Below are 23,729 nucleotides of genomic sequence, written 5' to 3'. Positions count from 1 at the left end.
TTTGTTTTGCAAGTCTAACTTTTGTGTGCTATATGCATAGAAGGACCCAGAAATGCTGTAGCATGTTGCTCCCCAAGACCTCGGCCCTGGGAGATCTGTGGCGGCCCACACCCCTCTCTAGATCCCAGAGGCAGCACTCTGCACACCCCCCTCCCAGGAAGGAAACGGTATCATCCCCCCCACCACATAAGGCACATTATCTCAGGAAAAGCAGCAGCTTCCCACACCCAGAACTCTCCCCTGCTTTCCTACTGGGGGTGGGGTACACCAAGCCCACCCACTTCTCTCACACTGCAATTGCTCACCCCAAGAAAGGACACACATTTCTTTTTCCTGCGTAGTTCTGGGCCCTGTGCAGGCAAAGGAGCCTCGCAGTCACGCCAGGGTCCAGCAGCAGACACAACTGGTTACCCTGCGCCCCACTCGCACCCTCACCCCACTTCGTCCAGGCTGAACCAATGTGGAGTCATCTTATTCAGCTGAGCTCGCCCGCCCCGGGGCTCACCAGGAAACAAAAGGCCCGCTGGCAAGCTGCACAGACACAGATTCAAGACTTGCTATGGGGCTGGGGGCGGGGAGTATGAAATGCTCACAACCCTGCCGGCCGGGCCCAAGGGGCCAACAGTGCACCCCCCGCTGTGCAGGTGAGCCAGACAGGACCCGGTCAATTCGCCCAGAGAAATGAAAACACACGTCCAGCCCAACCTGTACGCCAGTGGTCACTGCTGCGGGAGTGGCCACAGCGAAAAAGCGGCAACAGCCCAAATGCTTATCAATTGGAGAACGGAGAGACAAACTGTGATGCCGCCGTGAGGCAGAACACTAGCCAGCCACGAAAAGGAGGGAAGTGTGGACATTACCCACAGATGTACCTTGAAAACATTACGTTAAGTGAGAGAAGTCAGACACAAAGCAGGTTGGTGGCTGCCAGGGGCTGAGGGGAGGGGAAGGGAAGTGACTGCTGATGGGGACGGGTCTCTTTGGGGAGACCCAAATATGTTAATATGCTAAAAATGTTCTGAATGAGTGGTGATGGTTGCGTAACTTTGTGAATAGACTATAAACCACTGAACTGTATACCATTAAAAGAGTGAATTTCATGGTATGTGAATTATATCAATAAAGCTATTACTAAAAACAAAGCTGGTGACCTGCAATGGCTCCCCGACGGCCCCCAGCACCGATCCAGCATCTAGCCTTCAGGGCCCCCCCATACCACCAACGCTCATTAGGACTCACCATTCATCCTAAAACAGGGCCCTCGGTATGACCGAGGAGCAGGCCCCTTGTACACCCAGAAGGAAGCCATAAACCTCAACTTGAAAGCAGAAGATGTGGCAATAGCAGTAACGGCGCAGCCAATCAGCACCCACGAAGGCGGACCTCAGCTCCGCCCAGGTTCCAGGGCATGGGGGGGGGGGCAGGCGGGGACCTCTGCTTCCCAAGGCACCCACTTGGCTTGCAGTCCCCTGCCTCGTACCTGAACCAGCCAGGCTGGCCGCAGGAGCAGCAGGACCATGGAAGGCGGGTCGGGTACTGAGTCTGGTCACAGTGTCCAGCGCAGGCCAGAGGAAACCACTGTGGGTGGGAGCCAGCAGCTGCTGGGGGGTGGGGGTGAGGGGGTGGATAGTAGCCACCAGATTTCCAGGGCCATCTCTGGCAGGACCCACCCCAAATCTATTAGAGGCCCAGCCTCTCCCTCCCCCATCCCAAACCCTAAGGATGCCAGGCAGGCAGAGCCTCTGTGAAAACAAGACAGACAATTCATGAAGACCCACTTTTAACTTGTGGCACAGGCCCCAGAGGGAGAGGGGCCTCGGGGTTGCTCAGGTTTAATTATTTGAGTCTCCCAGTGCCCACACTGTTAATTACTCTACTCCCCAGATGTCCTTGGAGAGCCCCACGGGGAGCCGGGAAGGAGCCTGGTGAGGAGCCAGCTCAGGGGGTACACACAGAGGGGGCGTCCCTCACCCCTGCCCACCCTCAAACACCCAGACCCTCAGGGGACCAGCCTCCCACCCCTGACTCCCAAATCTCCCTGGCATCCCTATGCACTGGCAACAGATAGGCGTTTCCGCTGCTTAGCCAGATGGAGAAACTGAGGCACGTACAGGATGGGGGTGTCAGTGGTTCATCCCTCCGGATCCCCACCATGGACCTGGCCCCAGAATTTGCTCTGGGGAGACAGCAGCATAAAGCCCTGCAGACAAGCCAGGGTCTCAAGCCCTGAGGGACGCCCAGAAAGCATTGCTGGATAAAGGCAGGAGGGACTGAATGAGACGGGGTGGCTCGGGCAGGGTCCCAGGAGCCTCGGGGAGACGGGACTGGGCACCCAGTTCCACAGTAAGCCCCGGAGAAGGCTGGGAAAGCCGCCAAGACAGACGGGAAAGGGCAGCTGAGGAACTTCAACTTCTTACTGAAGCTTCGTGCCAGCCGAGCAGGAAGCAGGCATCTGCTGAGGGGGTGCGGTACGGGGGTGGCACTCACGGAGGCGAGGGGCTCGAGGGGCAGCCAGCCACCAGACCCTGGAGCTGGACACACGGGCACCACACCGCCCAAGCCCCTTGAGGGCCCCCTTTGGCTGACCCTCCCTTCCAGCCCCATCTCCGTCCGTGGGCACCCCTGCACCCACCTCCATTTCTGCACTCGGAGCTTTCTCCCTGCGTCCCTACATCCCAGATGCCCTCCTTCCGCATCTCAAGGGAGCCCGAGCCCCCCCCCCCCCCCCGTAAGGCTTCTCAACACTCCAGGCCATGAAGCCTTTGCCACGTCACAGCTGCAAACGAGCCACCTTCCTGGGGACGCCCATGGGTCCTAGGGCACCTTATCTTAGAGCCGGTGTGCACTTACCACCTACTCAGACTGGAAGCTTCTGGAAGGGCTACCACAGGGTCAGGATTTAACAACCAGGGTAACATGTACTTAGCATTTCTTTCCACCTGTCCAGTTTTGTGCTAAACATATTGTTTTATCTCCATCGTCCCCATGATGACCCCATGAAGCGGTAACTACTATTCTTTTTTCACACAGAAGACGGTGGCTCAGGGGGCGCCGGTCGCGTGCCTTGGGCCGCATGGTCACTGAGAGGTGCACAGGGACCCGGGTAGCTCATCTGCCCCTGTGTGAAGCTGCCGGAACATCTACCGACCTCATGGAATTTGGGGAGCCTGCAGCCTGGCTCTCCGGGAAGAATGACGGAGCAGGTAACTAGGATGCCACCGTCAGGACTCTCACTGGGGGCTGCTCCGGCGCGCAGCCCTGCCACACGGAGGAGATGGCACAAAACAGCCCCTGCATATTGGCCCAGGTGGGCGCTGGGGAGCAGGGGGCTGTAACCAGGCTGCGAGGAGGAGGCACTTAGATTTACAGGCAAACAGGTCTTAGGGTAGGGGGCGGGGGCCTGGAGTTGAATGGCTTAATGGGTCGGTTTAAAACCCATTTCTTTTTTAAGAAATCATTCCACTTATGTTATTTATTCTCTAAGAGTACAGGAGGCACTTCCTCACCAACCTCAACGCCTCAGTGGTGACTTCACGGCTCAGGTCTGTTGAATGAGGCAAAAGCCCAGCCCAAGAATTTTAAAATGAAGCTCTGGGGTCCACAGAGGGAGGACCGTGGGGGGTCGGGGGTCGGTGGGAAGGGGCAGAGCTGCAGAACCAGACGTGCTCTTCCTACCCGTCCTCAGCTCCTCACAGGCAGAGTGGGTGACACACTGGGATCTTTCCGTTTTCCTAGTTTTTAAACAACCACATGTGAACCAAAGAGGGGAAAAAAGCCTTTTTTAACACTTGTTCTTCCTCCCATGAGGAAAATCTGGGGAGGATGACGTCTTGCCACGGAAACCTTCTGATCCATCGTTTCACTTCTCTGCCTCAGTTTCCACCCCTGTCATGGGAGAAGGGGGGCAGCCCCACCCACCAGCTGGTGACAAAGGTTGATTAAATGAAATTCCCTGAGATGAAGACTAAGGGACCCTGGCACCGAGCCCACTGTAAACCGGGTCAGGATGGCGCCCGTCGTGGGGTTCCAGCCCTGGCAGGCTGACAGCAGAGCCCCTGAGCAAGGCATGACAGCACTACATTCGCAGGGTGAGTGGTGGGTGAGCCACTCGGAGGCCACGCGCCAGAGGCATCGGGGGAGGGGGTAGCCTGCCGCCTGCTCCTTGGGGTAGAGACTCCCACCACCACCACCCTCTAAGCTGATCTGCCAGCCCTTGGTCCCCACCCGCCCATCCCCCAGCTACAGTCCACAGTGATCCTTCCTCCTCTGACTCAATGGGGCCGCTGTCCAACCTGTCATTAGTCTTCGGAGCCCACAACTGTCACCAGCAACGGCAGCTTTTCCTCCGGCCTTGGCAGACAAGGAACAAAGACGTGGATCCCGCCCTCACTCGTCCGTTCCGTGCTCCCCCAGCACCAGGGCATGGGGGCAGGGATGGGGTCGTGGGTCCAGCCCCTCGCCCCAGGGAGAATGTATTCCCGCCACTGAAGAAATGCTGCTGCTTGTCCCTTTTGCTTAAAAAAGGCTCCGAGGAGACCACGTATAAAGCAAGACAAATAACTATTCGTACACATTCTTACAAGGCTCTCTGAGCCAGCCTTACAGAAACCACGCGGCGTTTGGGTACGATAAAAAGCTGCGGCCACACAGGGCAGACCTTGCATTCATTCAAACGTTAGCTGAGCAAGCACCCGTGACCTCTAGGACCCGAGGACAGAGATCAATAAAACACAACCCCTTTCTCAAGTCCAGTTTTAGTGAAACACAGGCAGACGGACAGACACAGGCGTCCCCAACTGGCAGGGGGCGTCCTTCACCAGCTGGGGAAATTCACTTCCCTGCTCTGGCCAGGAAAATCTTATCTGCTGTCCCATGTCACAGGCCTGGCGACAGGCACCGGGATGAGGCCTGGGAGATAACGATCTGGAAGGCAGGCGGCGGTCCATGCACATTCCGCTGGGGACAACGGCCAGGACGCACTTCCCATGGCCAATAACTGTTTGGGTGACTGGAAGACCATTCTTGGGCACTGGGTCCCTGGCACTCCGCAGAGCAGGCCCTCTGGGGACCCAGACCCGGGAAGGGGGTGCTGCATGCCAGGCAGGTGCGACAGAACAGAGCAAGGGGCACCCCAGCAGCTGTGAACCTCCTTTCCAAAAGCCATGTGGGTGTCAGTGTCTGTGACTGAACCCCAAACAGGAACTGGGGTTCCAAGTGCAGCCCTGGGTGTTCAGGAGCTGACATCTTACAGAGTGTCCCCCACCCGCAGCCTCAGGAGAGTGACAAGAAATCTGGGGGTGCTTCTGTCATGATCCAGCTACTGAACCCCAATTAAAAAATTTAAAAATTGCATTTAGCCTGGAACAGCGAGGACGGGGGCGTGGGCAGGTGGGTTACCTTCACCTTTCAGGGTATTTGTGCTGAGCGGCCCCCCCAACCCCCAAACCAAGGCCCAGCTGTCCCCCCAGGAAACCAGCCGGGGGATGATTAACTCTACTCTGGAGGTGGGACGGGCAAGTGGCAGCTCAGGCCCACGTAGAACGTCAGAACCCAACGCAATTCCCTGAGCCTCAGGATTAAGCCCTCTCTTCGCCTGCCCCTCAGAGCTGGCACAGCGGTGATAAAAGAGAAGAGAAAAGATGGACCCCACCCAGCCACCCACACCCCAGGGCGGAGCCAACGCCACTGTGCCAGCCCCAGAACACAGGCTCCTAAGGGGCCCTCCGGGAGGCGGGCAGGCTGGAGGGCTACCAGGTGGGGCAAGACACCCTCCCAAGCCTGATATTAGGCCTGCGCCTTCACTGGGCTCCCAGCCCGCTCCTCACAGAAGAGGCTCGCCCGCAGCGCTGGCTGCATGGCCGGCCACCCTCAGCCGCGTTCTCGGGAAGGCCTCCTATGGCTCCACTGAGCTCCTGAGAACAGGTCCCTACCTGTCCAAGGAACCAGGCTGGTGCTCAGTAAACAAATCAAAGCTTGGTGCTGGAAGGCAGGAGTCTGGGAATGGAGTCCCACCCAGCCAAGGGCTATGATTTTCGCTGGAAAGCATCTTCCCCAAGACCAGCGCCGTGTGGAGCTGGGGCCTCCCAGGACCATCAGCCCCGGCCACAGCCAGCCGCACGTCTCTCCGGAGTCCAGCTGGCATCAATGGCCTAGCCTAGGCTGGGGGATGTGCAGAGGAGCGGGCAGGAGCCGCAGGGTGTGCGGAAGGCTGACCGTCACTGCAGATGACCCCAGCCCAGGACACCGGGCGCAGCAAGTGTGTGTCCTCACCTTCATACACTCCGAGTCATTCTTCCCACACACGGCCGATGAGGGAGGGAGGGTGGGAGCCAAGAATTCTCGGGGGGTGTGAGAAAACCAACCCAAGGTTTAAATACGTGGCTGGGGGGAACTGGTTACTGGAAGCTCGGCCATGATGACCGGCTTCCTAAAAAAGCCTTGAGACCTTTGACACCGGAAGCTGGGCCTGGCTCCAGGCTGGTGGGGGGCTCCCCCCAGGACAGGGTCTTCCTTCTGAGGAACGCCGCTCAGCCCCTGCAAAACCACGCTATCTGACAGAGCAGCTCAGGCCTGTGGTGACACAACAGGAAGTGGGGAGCGTATGGTGGCCTGGGGAAGCGAGGAGGGGTAAGGTGGGGAGGTAAGTCAGCCCAGAGACTCGGGTTGCCCAATGGGTACAGGGTGTCGGGGGTGAAAGCCCTGTGAATCCTGCTGAGGCCCAGGGCAGTGGACCTGGCACTCAGGGAGTGACCACACAGGCCCCCAAGGGCCGTCTCGGACTTGGGTCAGTGGGGCCCACGACAGCATTGGCTACAATCTGCCTGTGACTGCCCCCTCCCAGCAGAACAGAGCTCTGTCACCTCCGTCTCAGAATGTTCTGGGCCCCGATGCACAGTAGGTCCGCACAGCCCAGCTGAACTGACCACCCTCCCTGTCACAGCGCCAGCCCCAAGGAGCAGAGTATGGCAGGAATACAGACACAAACCAGCAGATGCAATACTGTGGCAGGTGCCACAACGTAGAAATGACTGGGAGGCGGTGGAGACACCCAGGAGGGGCAGGTGAGGGGTCAATGACAACGCAGGTTCCCCAAGACTGGCTTAAAAGACGTCAGACACAGAAGAGGCCTCCTTCCTTAGCCACATCTCAACCCAAAAGAGACCCGAGGGGAGCGAAGCAAGAGGCCTCATGTGGACGCTGTCTCCCCACCCAAATGGCTGAACAAACTTACTCCTCTTCCTAGTGCCTGAAAAGGAGCCTCCTGGGTTGCCAGGGGGAGCTGGCCAAAGAGAAATGACATTTCTGTAAACACCCACGGAGACCCATTAAGTTTCACAGTAAAGCAACAATGAATGACGGGAACAGGGCTTTTCCTACCTCCTTCCCTAACAGGTTTTTCCATGTGGGATCCCAGCTGAATTCCAAGCAGGGTACTGTGCCCCGCCAGAAACCTGCTGCCAGGCGGCACATTTTTCTCCAGGAGAGGAATTTCAAACTTCTCTTTGGTGAGCAGAGATGCTCCCCCAAACCTCTGCCAAAAATGCCAGCAGATTTCACAGCAGGGAGGAAAAGGGAGAGGGAGGCCGAGGCCAGCGGCCTGGAATCTGAGCCAATCCCCAGGGGACATCCGGGATGAAGTTTCAGAGCAGATGGCACTGCCTCTGAGCACCTCAGCTTTAGCACATGGGGTGGCATGCTGTGTTGGCTGTGGGATTCGATGTGTGTGTGTGTGTGTGGGGGGGGTTCTTTCAGCTTCTCAGCTCAGCAGGCATGCCCCTTGGAAGCCGTGTCCCCAAGAAGCTGCTTCCTCCCCCTGCTCCTTGCCATGGAATAGGACATCCTCCCACCAGGTCCTCCAGCAAAGCACGTGCATTGCAGCCCCCTCCGCCTCTCTCCCCTGCCCCCATCGCACCTCCCAAACCTCTCGGGAACCCAGACAAGCTGCAGCAGAAACTGCCCCATGACTACCCCGCTGGCCGGGGTCTGATTCCTGCATTGCTAGTGTCTGTTGAAACTGATCGCCAGCCGGGTCCTCGGAGCCGCCTGCCCCCAAGGTTGACAATCTGTGCGGAAGGAGTGGCCAACCCGCAGTTCTCCAGCCCTCCTGGAAGTCAGGGAAGCCCCTCGCGGAAGGGGACTTGACTCCTCCAAGCAACTCCCCCGGAGGAGGACCTAACCACTCGGCTTAGCTGGCCAAATATTTACAGAGAGATGGCTGGGGCCGCACAAAGCTCTTTTTCTTTGAGTACAATTACTCAGAGGCTGAAAATCTGGGCCCCGCGTGGAGACCGAGCTCCCGCCGCCCCTCTCCCGGGACCGGGAGCTGTCCCTCCGGCTGGGGGGGTCCCGGCCGGGGGGACCCTGGGGAGGCGCTGCTCCCCGCCCCGCCGACCGGCCATCAGGGGGCTGCCCGAGGGCCTCCACACCTGAGGACCCCCTGCCACCGGCGGGAGGCTGGAAGGAACAAAGGGAGCGGAGGACTCACCCCAGCAGCGGAGTCGGGCTGCGCCGGCCGCCTGAGCGCGCGGCCCGCCCACCGGGTCACATGGCTCAGAGCCGAGCAGAGGATCAAAGGGGCTTTGTGGCTGCGGAACAAGGAGCCTCCCAGAGCGCGGGCAGAGGTAGGAGGGACTGCGACTGCCTTCGAAGGGAGGCTCCTGGGGAACTAACTGGTTCCGAGGGGCAGGGTGAGGGGAGCGGAGGAGGAGGAGGGGCAGGCGGGGAAAAGGGGCGCCAGCTGCGCCGGGGGTGTTATCTGTGGTAAGAAGCGCCAAGGAGCCGAGTTACCCAGCCAGTCTCAGTCACCCCAAAAGGAAAGTGACAGGGTCCCCGGGGAAGCACCCCGGGAAGGAGAGGGGGAAAGGGGCTCACCTGGACCTCCAGCCAGGCTGCCCGGGCCGGAAGCCTGCGCACCTGCACAGTCACCCGGCCCCTCCTCCATCCCCTGCCCCCCGCCCGGGGGAGGCACACCCGTGTGCAGCGTGGTGCCAACAATCTGACAGTGCCCGTGGGTGCCCTCTTTCCCTGCTGCCCCGCCCTGTGCACCCCGCCTGCCAGGTGCACCCCAGGTGCGCCCCCACACCCTGTTCAGGCCCCTACGAGCCCAGATGACACACCTAAGCTATCCAGGGGCCTCCCCCGGGGCTGCAGTTCTCCCCCAAAGCCCCGAGTTGTTCCAGGCTTCCAGGGAGGGGGTGGGGCAATTGCCCCCCATTGCCTAGGTGTGCCATGGTGGAGATGACACCCCGGAAAGGAGCCGCAGCAGGAGAGGAACGGGGCAGGGGCTGGGGGCTGGGGGGTGGGGGTGGGGGTCAGCTCACCCTGAGCCCGTTCTTCCTGGAGCCTCAGAACATGGATTCCAGCCCAGCTCCAGCTAGCCAGCCCTAGAGGGCTTGGAGAGTGACTCACAGCCTCCTCCTTTCCCCCCTCCCTGCAGGCCCTGCGTGGAGCGGGACCCCTGGGGGGATGGGCTCGGTGGTCCCAGAGGAGGGAGCTTTCGGGAGCAACCCTGCTGGGCTGGGCCTGGAAGCTGGGATGGGCCAGACCCAGCCTCTGCCACGACCTTTGACCCCCAGTGCGTGAGTCATTCCCAGGCACGGGTGTGGCCTAACCGGCCCCAGGCCGACTCCCACACTAGCAGAGAGTTCCTGGGGCTGATTTGGGGGATTTACCCTGGGCAGGGAGCCATTAGTTCTGGTGCAAAGGAACCCCGAGTGAAGACCGTTTTAGGGCCAGTGTCTGATTTCTTGAAGGGACACCCAGTGGCCCTCCTGCCTCCTGGAGGCAGCCCCCACGGCCCAGCCCCCACAGGCCACGGCCACTCCCACATTACCACTACCAAGATGATTGCTGGTACAGTTTTCCCATTCCCAGATTCCACCCCCCCCCAATGTGGCTGGTGGGTGAGGCCCCAGAGCACCCACCCCACTGGCTAGAGGCAGGCTATGTCCAGTTGGTTCACCCTTCGAATTGCTCAGAAGCCAGCTTGTCCCTAGCAGCAGCCACTCCCACCACCCCCGCCCCCCACAGCCTCCTCCAGGGTTCTGCAGGTTTGCCACAAAGGTTTTAAGGGGCTGCTGTCCCACGGCGCTCCCTACCCCCACGCAGAGTAGCCACCGGAGCTGCTACCATCCATCTCTGGGCATTCAGCCAAAGACAGGGAGTGTCCAGGGGAGGGACAGCTCACCCAGAGTCCGCGTTCCCATCTCCGTGGAAGGGAGGCCAGTGGTGGGTCTGAGATGTGGGCTCAGCGTCAAGCACCAGAACCCAGGCCCCTTTACTCGCCATCGCTGTGGCCCCTTACTCAATGTCCGGGGGACGTGACCTTCCCCATCCGTTAAATGGCACCATCGACTCCAGGCGCAAGAATCGAAGCAAGATGAACGTGTCCAGAACCAAGAGGGCAGCCACTTAAAACATATGCTCCCCTCTCCTCCAAGGTGATTTCCTGGGACAGGGAGTGGGGAGCGTCCAGCCCCCTGGCACCCCCTGCCCACCTCGCCAGGCCCTGTCACTGGGCCCTGAAGGGCAGCTTACAGGAACCAGCAACAAAGAATGCCAGGATGGACTCCTGTCACACCAGGTGTCGAGATTAACACGGAGCCTCAGAGCTGTCATCTGCACCCCACACCCGCCCTGGTGGCCTCGTCCCACTGGGTAAAGAGGCCTTCCTTCCCTGCGTTCCCCTCGGAACCGCCCTCTCTGCCTCTGGCCTCGCTTTGTCCCCCAGCTTTCTGGCCCTGAAGGCCACGCCCAGGGCCCACCACCCTTTCCTGGGTACTACATGGGCAAACGAAAACCACCTGCTCGCCAAGCACACCCCCTCACTCTCCCTCCTCCTCCTCACCATCTCCTCCATGGAGGCGGCCTGGGTGCTTTACTCCTCTAGCAGTATACTCCTCTAGCAGTATTCCCTCACTGTTCACCAGATCGATCAATGGGGGTCTTTAAGGCACAGGAGAGGGAGTCCCCGTGCCTGACAAGCCCCCCTCTCCAGGCTGTTTTTCCAACACAGAACCATCTGCCCTCCGGGATTGCTCAGAGAGTTCCCTGCACTCAGCACACACCGGCATCTAGAGAAAGCCTGAGCCTGCGCAGCTGTCTGTCAATCCTCCAGCAGAAACAGGGCGAGCCATGTCTGTAAGTGTCAAGTTCCTAGCAGCCACATTAAAACAGTAAGAAGAAACAGACATTAATTTTAATACATTTTACTTAACCTATTAGAGCCAAAATATCGTCCACTCAACATGTAATCAGGAGAAAAACAGACATTTTACATTCTCTCTTCTTTCCGTACTAAAGCTTTGAAATCCAGCACAAATGTTATACTTAGGGCGCCTCTCGGTTTGGACTGGCCACATTTCAAGTGGTCAATAGCCACACGTGGCCAGTGGCTACTATACTGGACAGCACAGCTCTCAACATTCTCAACGCTGTCCTGGGGTCACGCCAGACACCCCTGGAGAGCCCTTTATTTGGACCATCTTATTTTAGCCCCACACGTCATTTTTAGCACCACTGTGCAGGCACGCTTAGGGCTGGAACAGGGCACAGCTCGAGGGAACAGTGGTGTCTACTGTAAGATGCTGTTGAGGCCACTGATCCCTACATCACGGTGTCCCCTTTCAGGGGAACAATTCTCTCTGATTCCATTGTCAGAAAGAGCAGAGCTTCTCCTAAGACATTCATTTACTAGACGTGTGCTAAGCAGCCATCAGACCGTCCCGAAGAGGTTAACTCCTGCCCCTGCCAGCCCATCCCCTTCTGGGGTTCCCTGTCCCATGGGGCCGAGATGAACCCCTGACTCAAAGGCAGCTGGCCACAGGCTGACCAGCAACCTGCCTTGCAAGGCCCTGGCGCCAGAGGGAGGAGTTGGGCTGTTAGCACTTCCCCCGGCAGCACGGAGCCAGGGATGTTTCTGGTGGAGGGCCGAAGGCCACGCAGACTCGGGGGGCTGGGACGCTATTAGGGGCCATTTGCAAGGACAGAGAGAGAGAGAAGGGAATGGCGAGAAGCACAGGCGGAGACCGGAGAAAGGAGGGTGGCCGACATCCAGGCTGCTACAACTCGGGCCCTTCCCCACCAGCCACTGGCTTCCCTGCACACACCCCTTCCAATAATCAACTCGTCATGCTTTTGTTCATTTATTTCAAGGTCATGCAGAATTGCACCGATTAAAAAAGAATCTAGAGAGACAGAAAGCGGACCGGTGCTTGCCAAGGAGGGAGAGGAATGGGGAGTGACTGCTAATGGACATGGGGTTTCCTTCTGGGGCGATGCAAACGTTCTGGCACCAGACAGTGGGGATGGTTGCACAACACTGGACGTACTAAATGCCACTCATGGTAAATTCTGCATTCTGGGTATTTTACCACCATAAATATATAGTTAAAGAAAAAAAGTGGGCCGGCCGAGTGGCACGTTGGTTAAGAGTTGGCTTGGGACGCCAGCTCTGAGCAGCAGGGCCCTGGTTCGGATCCCAGATGAGGGCCAGTGACAGTGTGCCCTCTACAGCTAAGATGGTGAACAACAGCTCGACCTGGAGCTGGGCTGCCGTGAGTCACTGGCGACAGGGTAGGCTGCAGTGGGGCTGGCCGGCAGCGGGCATGAGCTTTGGTGAGCCGCCGTGAGCGGCTGTCCAATGGCTGGCGGGCAACTGCCTCACCCAGGAAGAGCACAATGATAATATCAACATGGGCCAGTGAAGCGATGTTCTCCACAACTAGACTGAAGAACAAAAGGACAGCAACTTGTCTGTTCCCCTTCCTGGACTCCCCAACGCTGTTCCCCTCCCCCAATTCCCTAATAAAAATCTTTAAAAAAAAAAAAGCTTAATGTGTCCTTTTTCCCCCCGTGAACCAGTTTTTACTTTATTGTTTTATACCTTAAAACCGGAAGGGCCCTAACACAAATCGTGAATCCTTCGGAGACTGAACCATAGCCTCTCTCCTGGAACCTGTGAATGGTTACCTCGTATGGCAGGAGTCGTCATCTGAGGATTGGGAGATGCAGAGATCACCCTCACCCTGGATTATCTAGGCAGCCCCCAAATGTAATCCTAAGTGTCCTTATGAGAGGGACACAGGGAAATTTGAAGAACGTGGAGAACATAACCACGTGATGGTGGAGGGAGATTGGAGTGATGTGGCCACAAGCCAAGGACTGCCAGCAGCCACCAGAAGCTGGAAAAGGCAAGGACGCATTGTCCCCTGGGGCCGTCAGAAGGAACCAGCCCTATGGACCCCTTGACTTGGGCCAGTGACTCTGACTTCAGACTTCCGGCCTCAGGAGCTGTCAGAGAACAAATTTCTGTTTTAGGCCACTGAGTTTGTGGTAATTTGCAAAGCAGCCACAGGCAGCTCATGCACCCCGCGGTCCCGACCTTGACCCACGTAACTTAGAAGCTTCGTTGTGCAGACAGAGAAACCAGCGCTCAAAGCTGAAGAAAACTTGCTCCAAGGTTGTGCGTCCAAGCAGAACGGGAGCCCTCCCAGCAACGACAGGGTCTAAGTGGGATGTTCTAGGGCTGTCGCTCCAAGCTCGACCCACGCCCACGAAGCTGAGGAAGCCCCCCTCGCTGAGCACGAGGATGACGCGCAGTGGAAAGGGGGTCCCATGGCGTCCTTGACAAGGATGCCACGGGTCACTGCACATGCCCGTGGGCAGCCCCACTGGTCAGCTGTCCTGCAGCAGGGTCCTACTCTGGAAGCCACATGGGGGCAGTCAGGGCCAAGTGGGAGAAGAACACAGTCTCTGAGGTGTCACCCGTCCACAGTGCAGGGATACTCCCAGGGTGCCCGATACACCTTCTCTCTAGCACTCAGCAACGTCAGCAGAAGAGAGGGGAAGTGGTCACACAGCATCTTCCTTCCCTCCCTCCCTCTCTCATGCACATGCACACATACACCTGCCCCCATCCCGGTTCCCAGGTCCCTCCTCTTCTCCTGCCAAGCCCAGAGCACAAAGCTCAGCCCTCCTGCCAACTCTTCCAACCCACCCTGGGCAAACCTCATGGGATGCAGCAGATGCTTTCTGCCAAATACCAAGAAAAATATCCTTCCCGCTGGTGTGTGGGCCCGTCACTGGGCTGCCTACATGGGGCACAGGGGAAGGGCTGGCGGGTTAGAAGTGTGGGTCTGCCAGCTGATGTGGCAACGAGCATATGCAGACACATGCCCCGGGGGAGGGGCCCCCGCATCCTGCACACCGCAGACGCAGGAAGGTGCTGGTGTCCACCGGAGCCCCTGCTGTCCCAAGGTGGGCGGGCTGGGGGCCCCTGGCATGAATGGCAGAGAGGAGGGTCCTGCCAGGCTTCTGTCGGCAGGGCAGAGCTTGCATGCCTGCGTGTTGTCACATTTGGTTGATAGCTTTCTTTCTTCTGGTTCCTTTTCAACTTGACTTGGGAGAAGGGCTGCCTCTCATCTCAAAAACAAGCAACCCCCCTCCAGTTCTTGCTGCCAGCCACCTCTGCCAACTGTCGACTTCCTCCACCTCTGAACAACACAATTCTTAACAGTTGGTCTACACTACACTGGGGCTTCTATCTTCCCATCACCCACTCACTTCTGAACCTCTGCTGTCTGGCTTCTGCCTCTCTTGCTATTAACACCGAGTTCTTAAAACAAAATCCTCATCACGGACATCCAGTCCCCACCACAGGACCTGGGGGCAGCACGTGGCATGCATTAACCACCCTCCTTTTGGAAAAGCACTCCTCCCGCTGCTCTCCTCTCCTCATCCCCCACACAGGGGTGTAGACAGCACACAGGGGTCTCCTCTCTCCTCATCTCAGTCTCCTAGGAGAGAGGAGATGGCCTCACCTCCATCGCCAGCTTCAGCCATCACCCCCAGACTGACGTCTCTAGTCCTGACCCCATTCCCAGCTCAGACACATGTCTACAGTGTGCTGTTTTCTGAGGACACTACATCCTTCATGCAGGCCCTGCAGTCTCAAACCCTACCTAAAATCCCCTATGTTAAAAATCACCACCTCCAGGAAGCCCTCCGGATGTCCTCCATCAGATGTGACCCCCCACCCCCTCGCCTATTTCCTGAGTCACACCCTGACCTGGCGCCAGGCCAGGGCTGATTTACTCACCTCCTCCTGAGTCTCCTAGGTAGCAGCCTCAGTAACTGTTTGTGGAACTTGGTAGCAAGAAGGCCCCATTTCCCCCCTTCTAAGAAAAAATCCTCCCACAGCCACTGTCAGGTTGTAAAAGGTGCCCTCCCAGGCACCTTTCATGTACATTTCTTTTTCCTCTTGAAAAGCTATCATTATATCAACAATGTATCTTAGAAATTATTTGATGAATCTTAACTTTAGAACATTATGACACTGCTCGGTCTGCAACCAGCTCTATTGTTCAGTGCGGTGGCCGCTTTGTAGATCACAGTAGCTCCGGGCCACCATCCCTCGGCAACCAGCGTGCCCCTGAGCTACAAACTCTTGGCTGACCCAAAACCAGAATCCTGAACACCAGGCAACGAAACAACCAGACCCTGTGCTCATTTCAAGAACAAATGTAAAACCCGTGTCTGTTGCACAGGGCGTCTGGCCCCGTCAGCTCACTCTGGGGTGTCAGGAGGGAGGACCGCCAGGTGGGGGCGCTCCAGGTCGGCGTTAGGTGCGCTGCAGAGAACCTTCACCCTTCACTGAATGGAGGACCAGAACAAAAGCTCAGGAGGTAAAATGCTAGGAGTTTGAGTCAAACAAATGTTTTGGTGTTTAGAGATGCACTGAGGTTCTGAGCCTGGGCAGGAGAGGGCCAGAAAGGGCAGGATGGAGTCCCCATCCTGGGGCACATTACCACCTTCAGGGGAACTTCTAAGAAATACAGATGCCTGGGCCTCTCCCCAGCAATTCTTATTGAACTATTAACACAGGGGTTGATGTTTTTACATTTTTCTCAGGGGAGTCCAGCGTATAATTGGGGTTAAAAACCACCGGTTAGGACTGATAGACACACACACACCAGGGGATTTGGCAAGATCTTGATAACATTTTAGGACTGAACGTCCCCAAGAGACACACATGGGGTGAGTGGGGGCTGAGGGTCAGGAGTCCTTCAACCGTCCGAAGAAGCTGCTGCCCTCCAGAGGTTTTCCTTCTGCCTGAGGACCGAGATAAAGGCAGCACAAAATCAACCCTTAGCTTGAACGGAGAGCTGCGTTGACAAGCAGGTGGTCTGTGCAGTTCTTGCTGCCTGAACAGCAGTGAGGGGTCCAGGCCGGAGGGGCCCGGGCCAACTCAGCGGACAAGGTGTGGGCTTTTTATCACGGGTGGGGCTTGGAAGAGAACAGGGGAAGGACGCCTCAGAAGGGGTCCAGAATTCGCCTCTGTGGCATAATAACTGTTTTGAGCCAAAGGCATTTGCGTTGCTGAAATCTCTTATCTGCCTAAAAGCAGAGCCTCCCAGAACTCACCTGTCACCAATCCCCTCCTCTGAGCAACAGGGGAGGAAGGACTCTCATCACAGAAGATGAATCTCCGCATCACCCCTAAACAGACACTGTCACGAAACTATCGTGCCTGCCATCTTCTCCTAAGGGCCTGTTTATCTTTCCAAAAAGCCATTTGTTTTCCAGAAAATACTCCTCTCCTCCTTCCCTTCCCCTACCCAGATGGCATATGAGCCCCAAATTCTAACTTCCTCTTTGAGTCACATTTTCCGGTGAACCCCCACATGTGATTAAATCTCTTTTTTCTTGCTAATGTGTCTCTTGTCAGATGAATTTGCAGAACTCCGACTCCTGAACCTAAGAAGGTAGAGGAAAAGTTTTTTCCTCCCGGACACCTACTGCCCCCAAAATCCACGCTCTTTATGGCAGCTCTGCCCCTTCCCCACCCACAACCAGCAATTTAGACTCCTGTTTCTCAAAGTCTGTTAACACGGGACAGCCTGCCCTGTAGGATGTTCCCGTCCCAAAAGGTTTCTGCACTCAAATAAATTTGGCAATTACTACCCTGACAATCCCTCTTTTGGATATTGACGAATATATGTCAGTATACTAAATGTATTAAATTCTGCAATGTGTTTTTTTAAAGTGTAACTTCTTTAACTATTTCCCAAACTTGTCGGACCACGGTACCCCTCTGCCTCTATAATGCCTATTAATGATCCCACAGAGAACACAGTTTGGGAAACATCGGTTTACACTTTGCAGCCCATCAGCTCTGCTCTTGCTCTAGGCCAGACATCAGGTCCTTCCAGCCTCTCCGGACACAGGCTCGGGTGGGAGTGGAGAATACAAGCCCCACAGGTAGAACGACAGCTTACCTGGGTCAGCCACAGGTGTGGGAATCACATTTTTAAATCCAAATTCCTAAGTTACCAGGAGCCACAAGAAGGAATGATCATCGCAGCATCGCAGCATTATCAAGGCCAAACAAACAAACCAACCCTGAAAACAACCCAGATGTCCATCGAGGAGAGAACAGAAAGCTAGGTACTAGCTGCCTGCTGAATACCACTTGGCAGTGAAAACGCACACCCCATCACTACAGGCTTTGGAGCCGATGGCCTCCACGTGCGGACATAAAAAGTAAGCTGCGGAAGCACGCTTGTACAGAACATGCTGCTAGTTCTATAGTTTTGCAAAACAGCACCAATGACAGAGAAACATGGCTACGCTGCAAAAGTTCTAAGGTGCACATGGTCACGACTAGTGACAGGAAGGAAATGGGGCCGGCTGATGTTTGCTTCTCAGGCTAGACCTAGAGGCACGCAGGTGTGCACCGTCTGAGAGAGTGTGTGTGTTTTTAAAAACGGAAGAAATCTTCGGAGGCGCTGGGGACAAGGACGTAACAAGCTGGCAGCTTTTCTGTGGCCGACGGGCAAGGTGACCTGGGAGACAAGTCATAACCCCCTTCCTCACCTGTAACTGAGGACAACGAACCCACTGTTAGCGAGGAGGTTGCTCAAACTTCTTGCCCTTCCTCACGGGGTTTTGGGGAGGATGATATGAACTAACAATGTCAAAGGGCTGTGAAATCCACACGGAGCACCTGACCGATGGGCGTGGACGCCAGGCCCATTTTCATGACCTGGCAGCAAACACTCCAGCCAAAGGAAGCCTCGCTTTTCTCTCCAGGTTGGACCTCAGTCTCAGGCCTGAGGTCTGAGGATATGTGACACGAGGCCTTTATCAGCCCGACCCACTCAGAGTGTGTGTGGAAGGGAAGGAGGACAGGGGGGTGCCTGAAGTCCCTCATCCCTTTACAAAGCCCGTGCCCCCCGAGCATGGGAAACGAAGAAGTTTGTTTGCATTGGGCCCAAACCAGCCCAGCCCAGCTCTGCTCCCAGGCCGGAAACTCGAGGTTGTGAAGTGGCGGGAACATCGCCACTGACTGTTTATTCAGAGAGGGGACACTGACCCACCTTCACTTCCCGGCTCAGTCCACAAACCTGGGGTCCCCCAGTGCCAGAGCCCCCCTGCCCAGGGGCCAGTGACTCCACTTATGAGCCACCCAGGGCCCTGGGGGGGGTCTCAGCCATGCCCCCCAACTCTCTATTTCATCCACAAAATGCAGGCTTTGAGGTCAAATCCGTCTCCACTTACGAGCTGAGTGACTTTGGGCAAATTTCTTAATCTCTGGGAAGCGGTTTCACCGGAATCCCAGAATGGAAAGGAGAGGGATGGCATATGTGCAGACTGGCGCTGTGCCCAGCACCGGAGCAGACGTTCAGAATCGCTGCCTTCCTGCCTGCCTGCCTCCCACACTCGCATGGGCGTGTGGGTGGGAAGCCGGCTGGGGGGCGCGGGTGGGGGCAGCATCTGCCAGCTTCGAGATCCCGGAGGCTTCCCTCTGAGTTGGAAGTGACAAAAGGAAGGGACATGCAGAAGAAACTGTTGACTGACAGAGTTTTGATTACCCACAACTTTCACACACCTGTGCTTTCAAACCCTAATGGTGGACCTAAAGGATCTTCTGGGAAATTTCTGTTTTAAAAGTACATTAAAAAAAAAAAAAAAGAATAAATCCTACACACACAGTATTGAGTGAAAGAAGCCAAAAATAAAAGGATGCTGTAGGATACCGTTTAAAGGCCAAAACCAGGCAAAACTCTTTGCGGGGATGGAACATTTCTGTCCCCCCGCTGTGGTGGTGATTCCGTGAAGCTATGCTCGTGACGACACTTCACAGAACCGACGCCAAAGAAAAGTGGGCGCCTGTAGACCGGTGAGAGCAGCATGAGGCCTGTAGCTAAGTTACGGTACCACCGTCAGGCTCCTGCTTGTGATGTGAACCGAGGTTCTGCTCTGTGGCATGTCGCCGGGCGAAGACGCGAGGCCGAGAACACACAGGACTCTCTACTACTTTTGCAACCTCTGGTGAGTCTAAGATTATTTCAAAATAAACCTAAAAAAAAGTTCATTAAAAATATAAAATACCAAAATATTTTCATCATGACATACAAGTTAGAAATGGGAACTGGACGAGTCACCAGTTGTCTGTTCATTCCTTCCTTCGGTCCTTCGGTGCCTATGTACTGTGTCCCCTGAGTATAGGCACCGTGTCAGGGACCCAGGGCTGAGTCACACAGCCATAGGCCCTCTGTCTGCTCGGGGCTTAGCGTCAGGGAGGAGACAAAGTTAAAATAGGTGGCAGGTGGAACCTACCTCGGTTTGGCAACACGTCGCAAGGGCCTGGGCACCTGCGGACAGTCCGCTGAGGCTGTCGGTAACGAGCCCTAAAAGAGGGACCCCTGGGAAAGCAGGCACCCCGGGCCAAGGCCTCCAGGCAGGTAAGCCATGAGGCTGCAGGTCCAAACTGTCACCAAGCGTCATTCCAGGCTGGTTTTCCAGACCCCAGGACAGGCGATCAGAGCAGTGAGGGGGCGGGAATTTGCTCACCTGGCCCCCACTCAGCTCAGAAAATGACTGTTTCATGGCCACAGGGAGCTGATGAGGGAAGGCAGGGGCTGCAAACCCACCCACCAAGATCTCCACAATCCCGGGCAGCCTGTAGGCACCTGCAGGAGCCCCCACGCCCATGCAGGGCACCGGGCACTTCCCACCTCTTATCTCAGGCCCCAGCCCTCAAGCCAGGGCATCCTCTGGTCGCTAGGCCTCGTGTCACCTGCAAGCTGTGGGGAAGGGACCTGAGGCTCCCTTTGCAGCAGCTGCTCTTCCAGCTTCCCGGGGGCAAACGGGTTTGTTCCCTTGAAGTCCCTCCCGCTACCGGAAGTCCACTCTCGCTAGCAGCTACCCATCCTCCGCCACCAGCAGGAAAGCACTTTCGATGAGGAACTGGCAATCCCGCTTGAACTCTCCCAGCATGCCCCTGGCCCGGTCAATCTAACTTTCAGTTTCCCCTGGTGTCTTTACTGCCCCGCCTGGGGGAGCCTTCTTGTGCAGTCTGGAGCCAGGAGAGTCTAGGGGAGCCCAGAATCTTCCAGGGCTCAGGACGCACAGGGAACGCCTCCTGAATCCTTCCAGGAGAGCATCATGGCTTTCTCACTGTATTAGCTTCTATTGCTGCTACAACAAATCACCACACACTTAGTGTCTTAAAATAACCCAAATGAGTCGCCTTACTGTTTTAGAGGTCAGAAGTCCAACACAGGTTCACTGGGCTAAAACTCGAGGTGTCGGCAGAGCCGGTTCCTTCTGGAGGCTCTGGGGGGACGAGCGTCTTCCAGCTTCTGGAGGCCGCCACGCTCTGTGGCTCCTGGCCTTTCTTGCACCTTCAAAACCAGCAGTGGCCAGGAGTCCTTCCCACACGACATCACTGTGACACGGACTCTCCTGACACCTCTTCCGCTTTTAAGGGCCCTTGTGACGACACTGGGCCTGTGTGATGACCCAGGACGAGCTCCCTATTTTAAGGCCAGCTGATCAGCTCCTCTATTTCCATCTGCAACCTAAGTTCCCCTTTGCCACTGAACCTAACACAGCCACGCGCTCTGGGGGCTAGGGTGTGGACATTTTGGGCAGTCGTCATTCTGCCGGCCCCACTGATTCAGGTCCTGAAGGAAGATGAAGGGTAGGAGCGCGGGCCCAGGAGGCTGCCTGCGTGGGTTCGGACCCCAGCTCCACCCCTTGGTAGCTGAGGGACCCAGTTGTCTGCATCTGTAAAACGGGACCATGTGCCTGAAGGGGCTGGGGGAACAGCAGACGGTCCTCTCCAGGAACTCCGTCCTCGGCTCACTGACGAGTGGCTCTCCCAGGACAATACAAGGCTCACCTGGGCTTTCCCAATGTGCCACTTGGTCGCCCCAGAAGGATGGCTGGGCAGGACAAAGCCACTGATGGTGGCAGCTGGCCCCTCTGCCTCTCCAGAACCACAGGAGATCAACAACCGCTCGCCTGCTCCCTGGACGCTGAGCTCCACCCACCTCACGGAGGGACCCCATTCCTCCATGAGACAGAACTGGTCACGGTAAGGCAGCCACGTGTCCAGCGGAGCCCAGGTTATTCCAACTTCCCCACAGAGAGGTCACAGAGGTCATGGGGTCGGGATGTGGGGGTGGGGGGAGGTCGGGGCTCTGCTCCTGGGAACAGGGCCACCGGTCCCGGACGCAGCCAAACCACAGGCCTCACTTCTCTCCTAGGCGTCTTGCGTTTTCCTCAGGACGGCGGGGCTGGCGTTGAGCTACCAAACCCCAGAGAGGCCAAATGCCCCAAATCACAGTGTCACAGTAGCTGCCACACGGGAGGCATCGGCGGGAGGAGTGCCCAGGGTCTGGCTGGGCTGTGCGGCCTTGGGGAAATCGCGCTACTTCTCTGAGCTCCTCTCTTCCTCTTCTGTAAAACTGAGAGAGCTGGGCAGGGGATTCCATGAATCAGACCAGAGCACAGGGCCTCCCGCATCCACAAAAAACAAAGGGTGCGCCCCGGACAAAGCTTCCGGAACCCAGTGGCAGCCCCCTGCCTCAAAACGCTTGGGGAGGTCCTTTAGGCTCTGTCCCAGGTAGTGGCACCCTGGCCTTCTCCCTGGTGTCCCCCCACCCCCAAAACCAGGACAGTCAGCCCATCACGTAGGGGTAGAGGTGGCTTTCAGTCACTCCCAGGACAAGGGTAGGCTGCCGGGAAGTGGCCTCTGCCCACGCCCACCCAGCCTCCATGGAGAGAGGCCAGGGCAGCAAAACAGGAGGCCGTAGGTGGCAGGGGCCAAAAGGCCAGGCCATTCTCTCCAGCAGGGCCGTGGGGGAGCGCGCGCTCAGGCAGAGGAAGCAGGGGCCCAAGCTCAGCTGTGGGGGAGGGAAGGGGCTCTGCCCGACACCCCCACCCCATGGCTCCAGCCCAGGGCCTCCAAGAGGACCCCGCCCCCAGCCCATCTCTGGGGAGAAAGTGAGGCGCTCTGCGTTGCCAGATTCCAGTAATGAATCCCACATTCATTCCATCCTCTTAGCTTATTGCAAACCCTCCCTCTGCCTCTGGGTTTGCTCGGAACAGCTGGTCTGCAGAAGTCAGTGGATGGCTCTGAGACCCCCACCCACCCCTTCCTCTGAAGAGGAGGCCTCTCATTCCTGCCCTTTCCCTGGGAAAGCTGGGGAAGGAGTCATGACCGGATCTGCCATTAACTCTTTCCTGCCCGCCGGTTCCTGCAGGCACCGTGCCCCTGGCCCCTGCAGCCTGGGGAAGCAGCAAGTGTGGACAGGCGGGGGCCGGCAGCAGAGACACACACCGTCAGACCGCGCGGACACGCTCAGCTGGTAACACGCTGTTCTGCAGCCACGTTGCCAAGCTCTACTCCGACGTGAGTGACCGGTGTCTGGGGTTTGGCAGGTGGAAGACCGGAAGCCCCTGTGAGGTCCTGCCTCACTGACCAACGGCGACACACAGGCAGGGGGGGCTCAGGGCCAACGTGCTGTTCTGACCCATATGTGTGTGAGGCCCACAGCAACACGCTGACCACATCCTCAGGCGAATGCAAGGCAGCCTTGTGAGGGGTGAGAGAGCTGAGACCCAAAGAAGCCCACAAAACTGCAAAGGCTCCGATTAGCAGTCACGCTGGTCATTAGCCCAAAGGGTGTCCGTCTCCCCCAGCTGCCCAACTTGTGTTAATGTCCTTTCTGGAATGACGCATGGGAGCTGGACTGCGCTGGCCAGTGACCACTGGCACCTCCTGCCCCACCCCAAAGACGGGCCATTCTGTCTCCAGACAAGTGCCGGGCAGGCAGCCCCACTCCCTGCCTGCATACGGCCTGGAGGCTGTTTAGCGGCCACGCCACACCAAGGGACACCCACTGCTCGAAATGCCACAGAACCAGGGCCTGGGAGACACGGCTCCAGTTTTGCCACTAAGCAGCTATGTGACCCTGGCCAAAGGACTGCTCCTCGCTGGGCCTGAGGGATGAGAGAGCTGCATCCCAGTTCCAAGGGGGTTTAGGAAACGGGGCTCTGGAGTCAGGCTTCCTGGATTCAAACCGTTCCCTCTGCCACACCCACTAGCTGTGTGGCCTTGGGCAGATTACTTAACCTCTCCGTGTCCCGGGTTCCTCATCTGTGAAATGGAAATAATAACAGAATCAACGTCACCGTGTTGGGAGGATTCCAGGAAGTCCTTACTGCAGGTAAAGGGCCCTAAGGCCATAGCAGTCCACAGGAAACCTTAGTTACCGTGAGCGGACACCAGCACTGCTGTCACCACCATCAAGGGGCCCCATCCGGCACTGGCAGCCTGAGTTCCCAGCCAACAGAGGGTCCTGCCCTCCAGCACAACAGCCACAGCTGGACCCCAGCCTTACTCCCCAGGAACCAACCCCCTCGTGAATTAGCAGTCC

The 23,729-nt window shown here is 57.3% G+C and overlaps 1 protein-coding gene and 1 long non-coding RNA gene across 7 annotated transcripts in view; one reads left to right on the top strand and one right to left on the bottom strand.

Moving 5' to 3' along the window:
* The window catches only part of SEPTIN9 (septin 9), a 188,845-nt gene that overhangs the window by 33,965 nt on the left and 131,151 nt on the right, over positions 1-23,729 (bottom strand). The window contains exon 1 of one of the 6 annotated variants that reach the window (XM_019644342.1): positions 20,539-20,620. The exons of 3 other annotated variants lie outside the window; for them this stretch is intronic. The gene's annotated coding sequence lies outside the window, so the exon portion shown is untranslated. Of the gene's footprint in view, positions 1-8,485; positions 8,733-9,320; positions 9,548-20,538; positions 20,621-23,729 lie in introns of those variants that run through there. 2 more of the 6 variants (XM_019644344.1, XM_019644340.1) reach the window with 2 other exon arrangements.
* LOC109383698 (uncharacterized) lies at positions 8,537-12,450 on the top strand. Its single transcript, XR_002124273.1, has 3 exons — positions 8,537-8,621; positions 10,440-11,139; positions 12,154-12,450. It is a non-coding gene; the product is annotated as an uncharacterized LOC109383698 (long non-coding RNA).

The sequence above is a fragment of the Hipposideros armiger genome, unplaced genomic scaffold, assembly GCF_001890085.2.
Source record: "Hipposideros armiger isolate ML-2016 unplaced genomic scaffold, ASM189008v1 scaffold_87, whole genome shotgun sequence".
Taxonomy (NCBI): Eukaryota; Metazoa; Chordata; class Mammalia; order Chiroptera; family Hipposideridae; genus Hipposideros; species Hipposideros armiger.
This window is presented reverse-complemented; position numbering and strand designations above follow the sequence as displayed.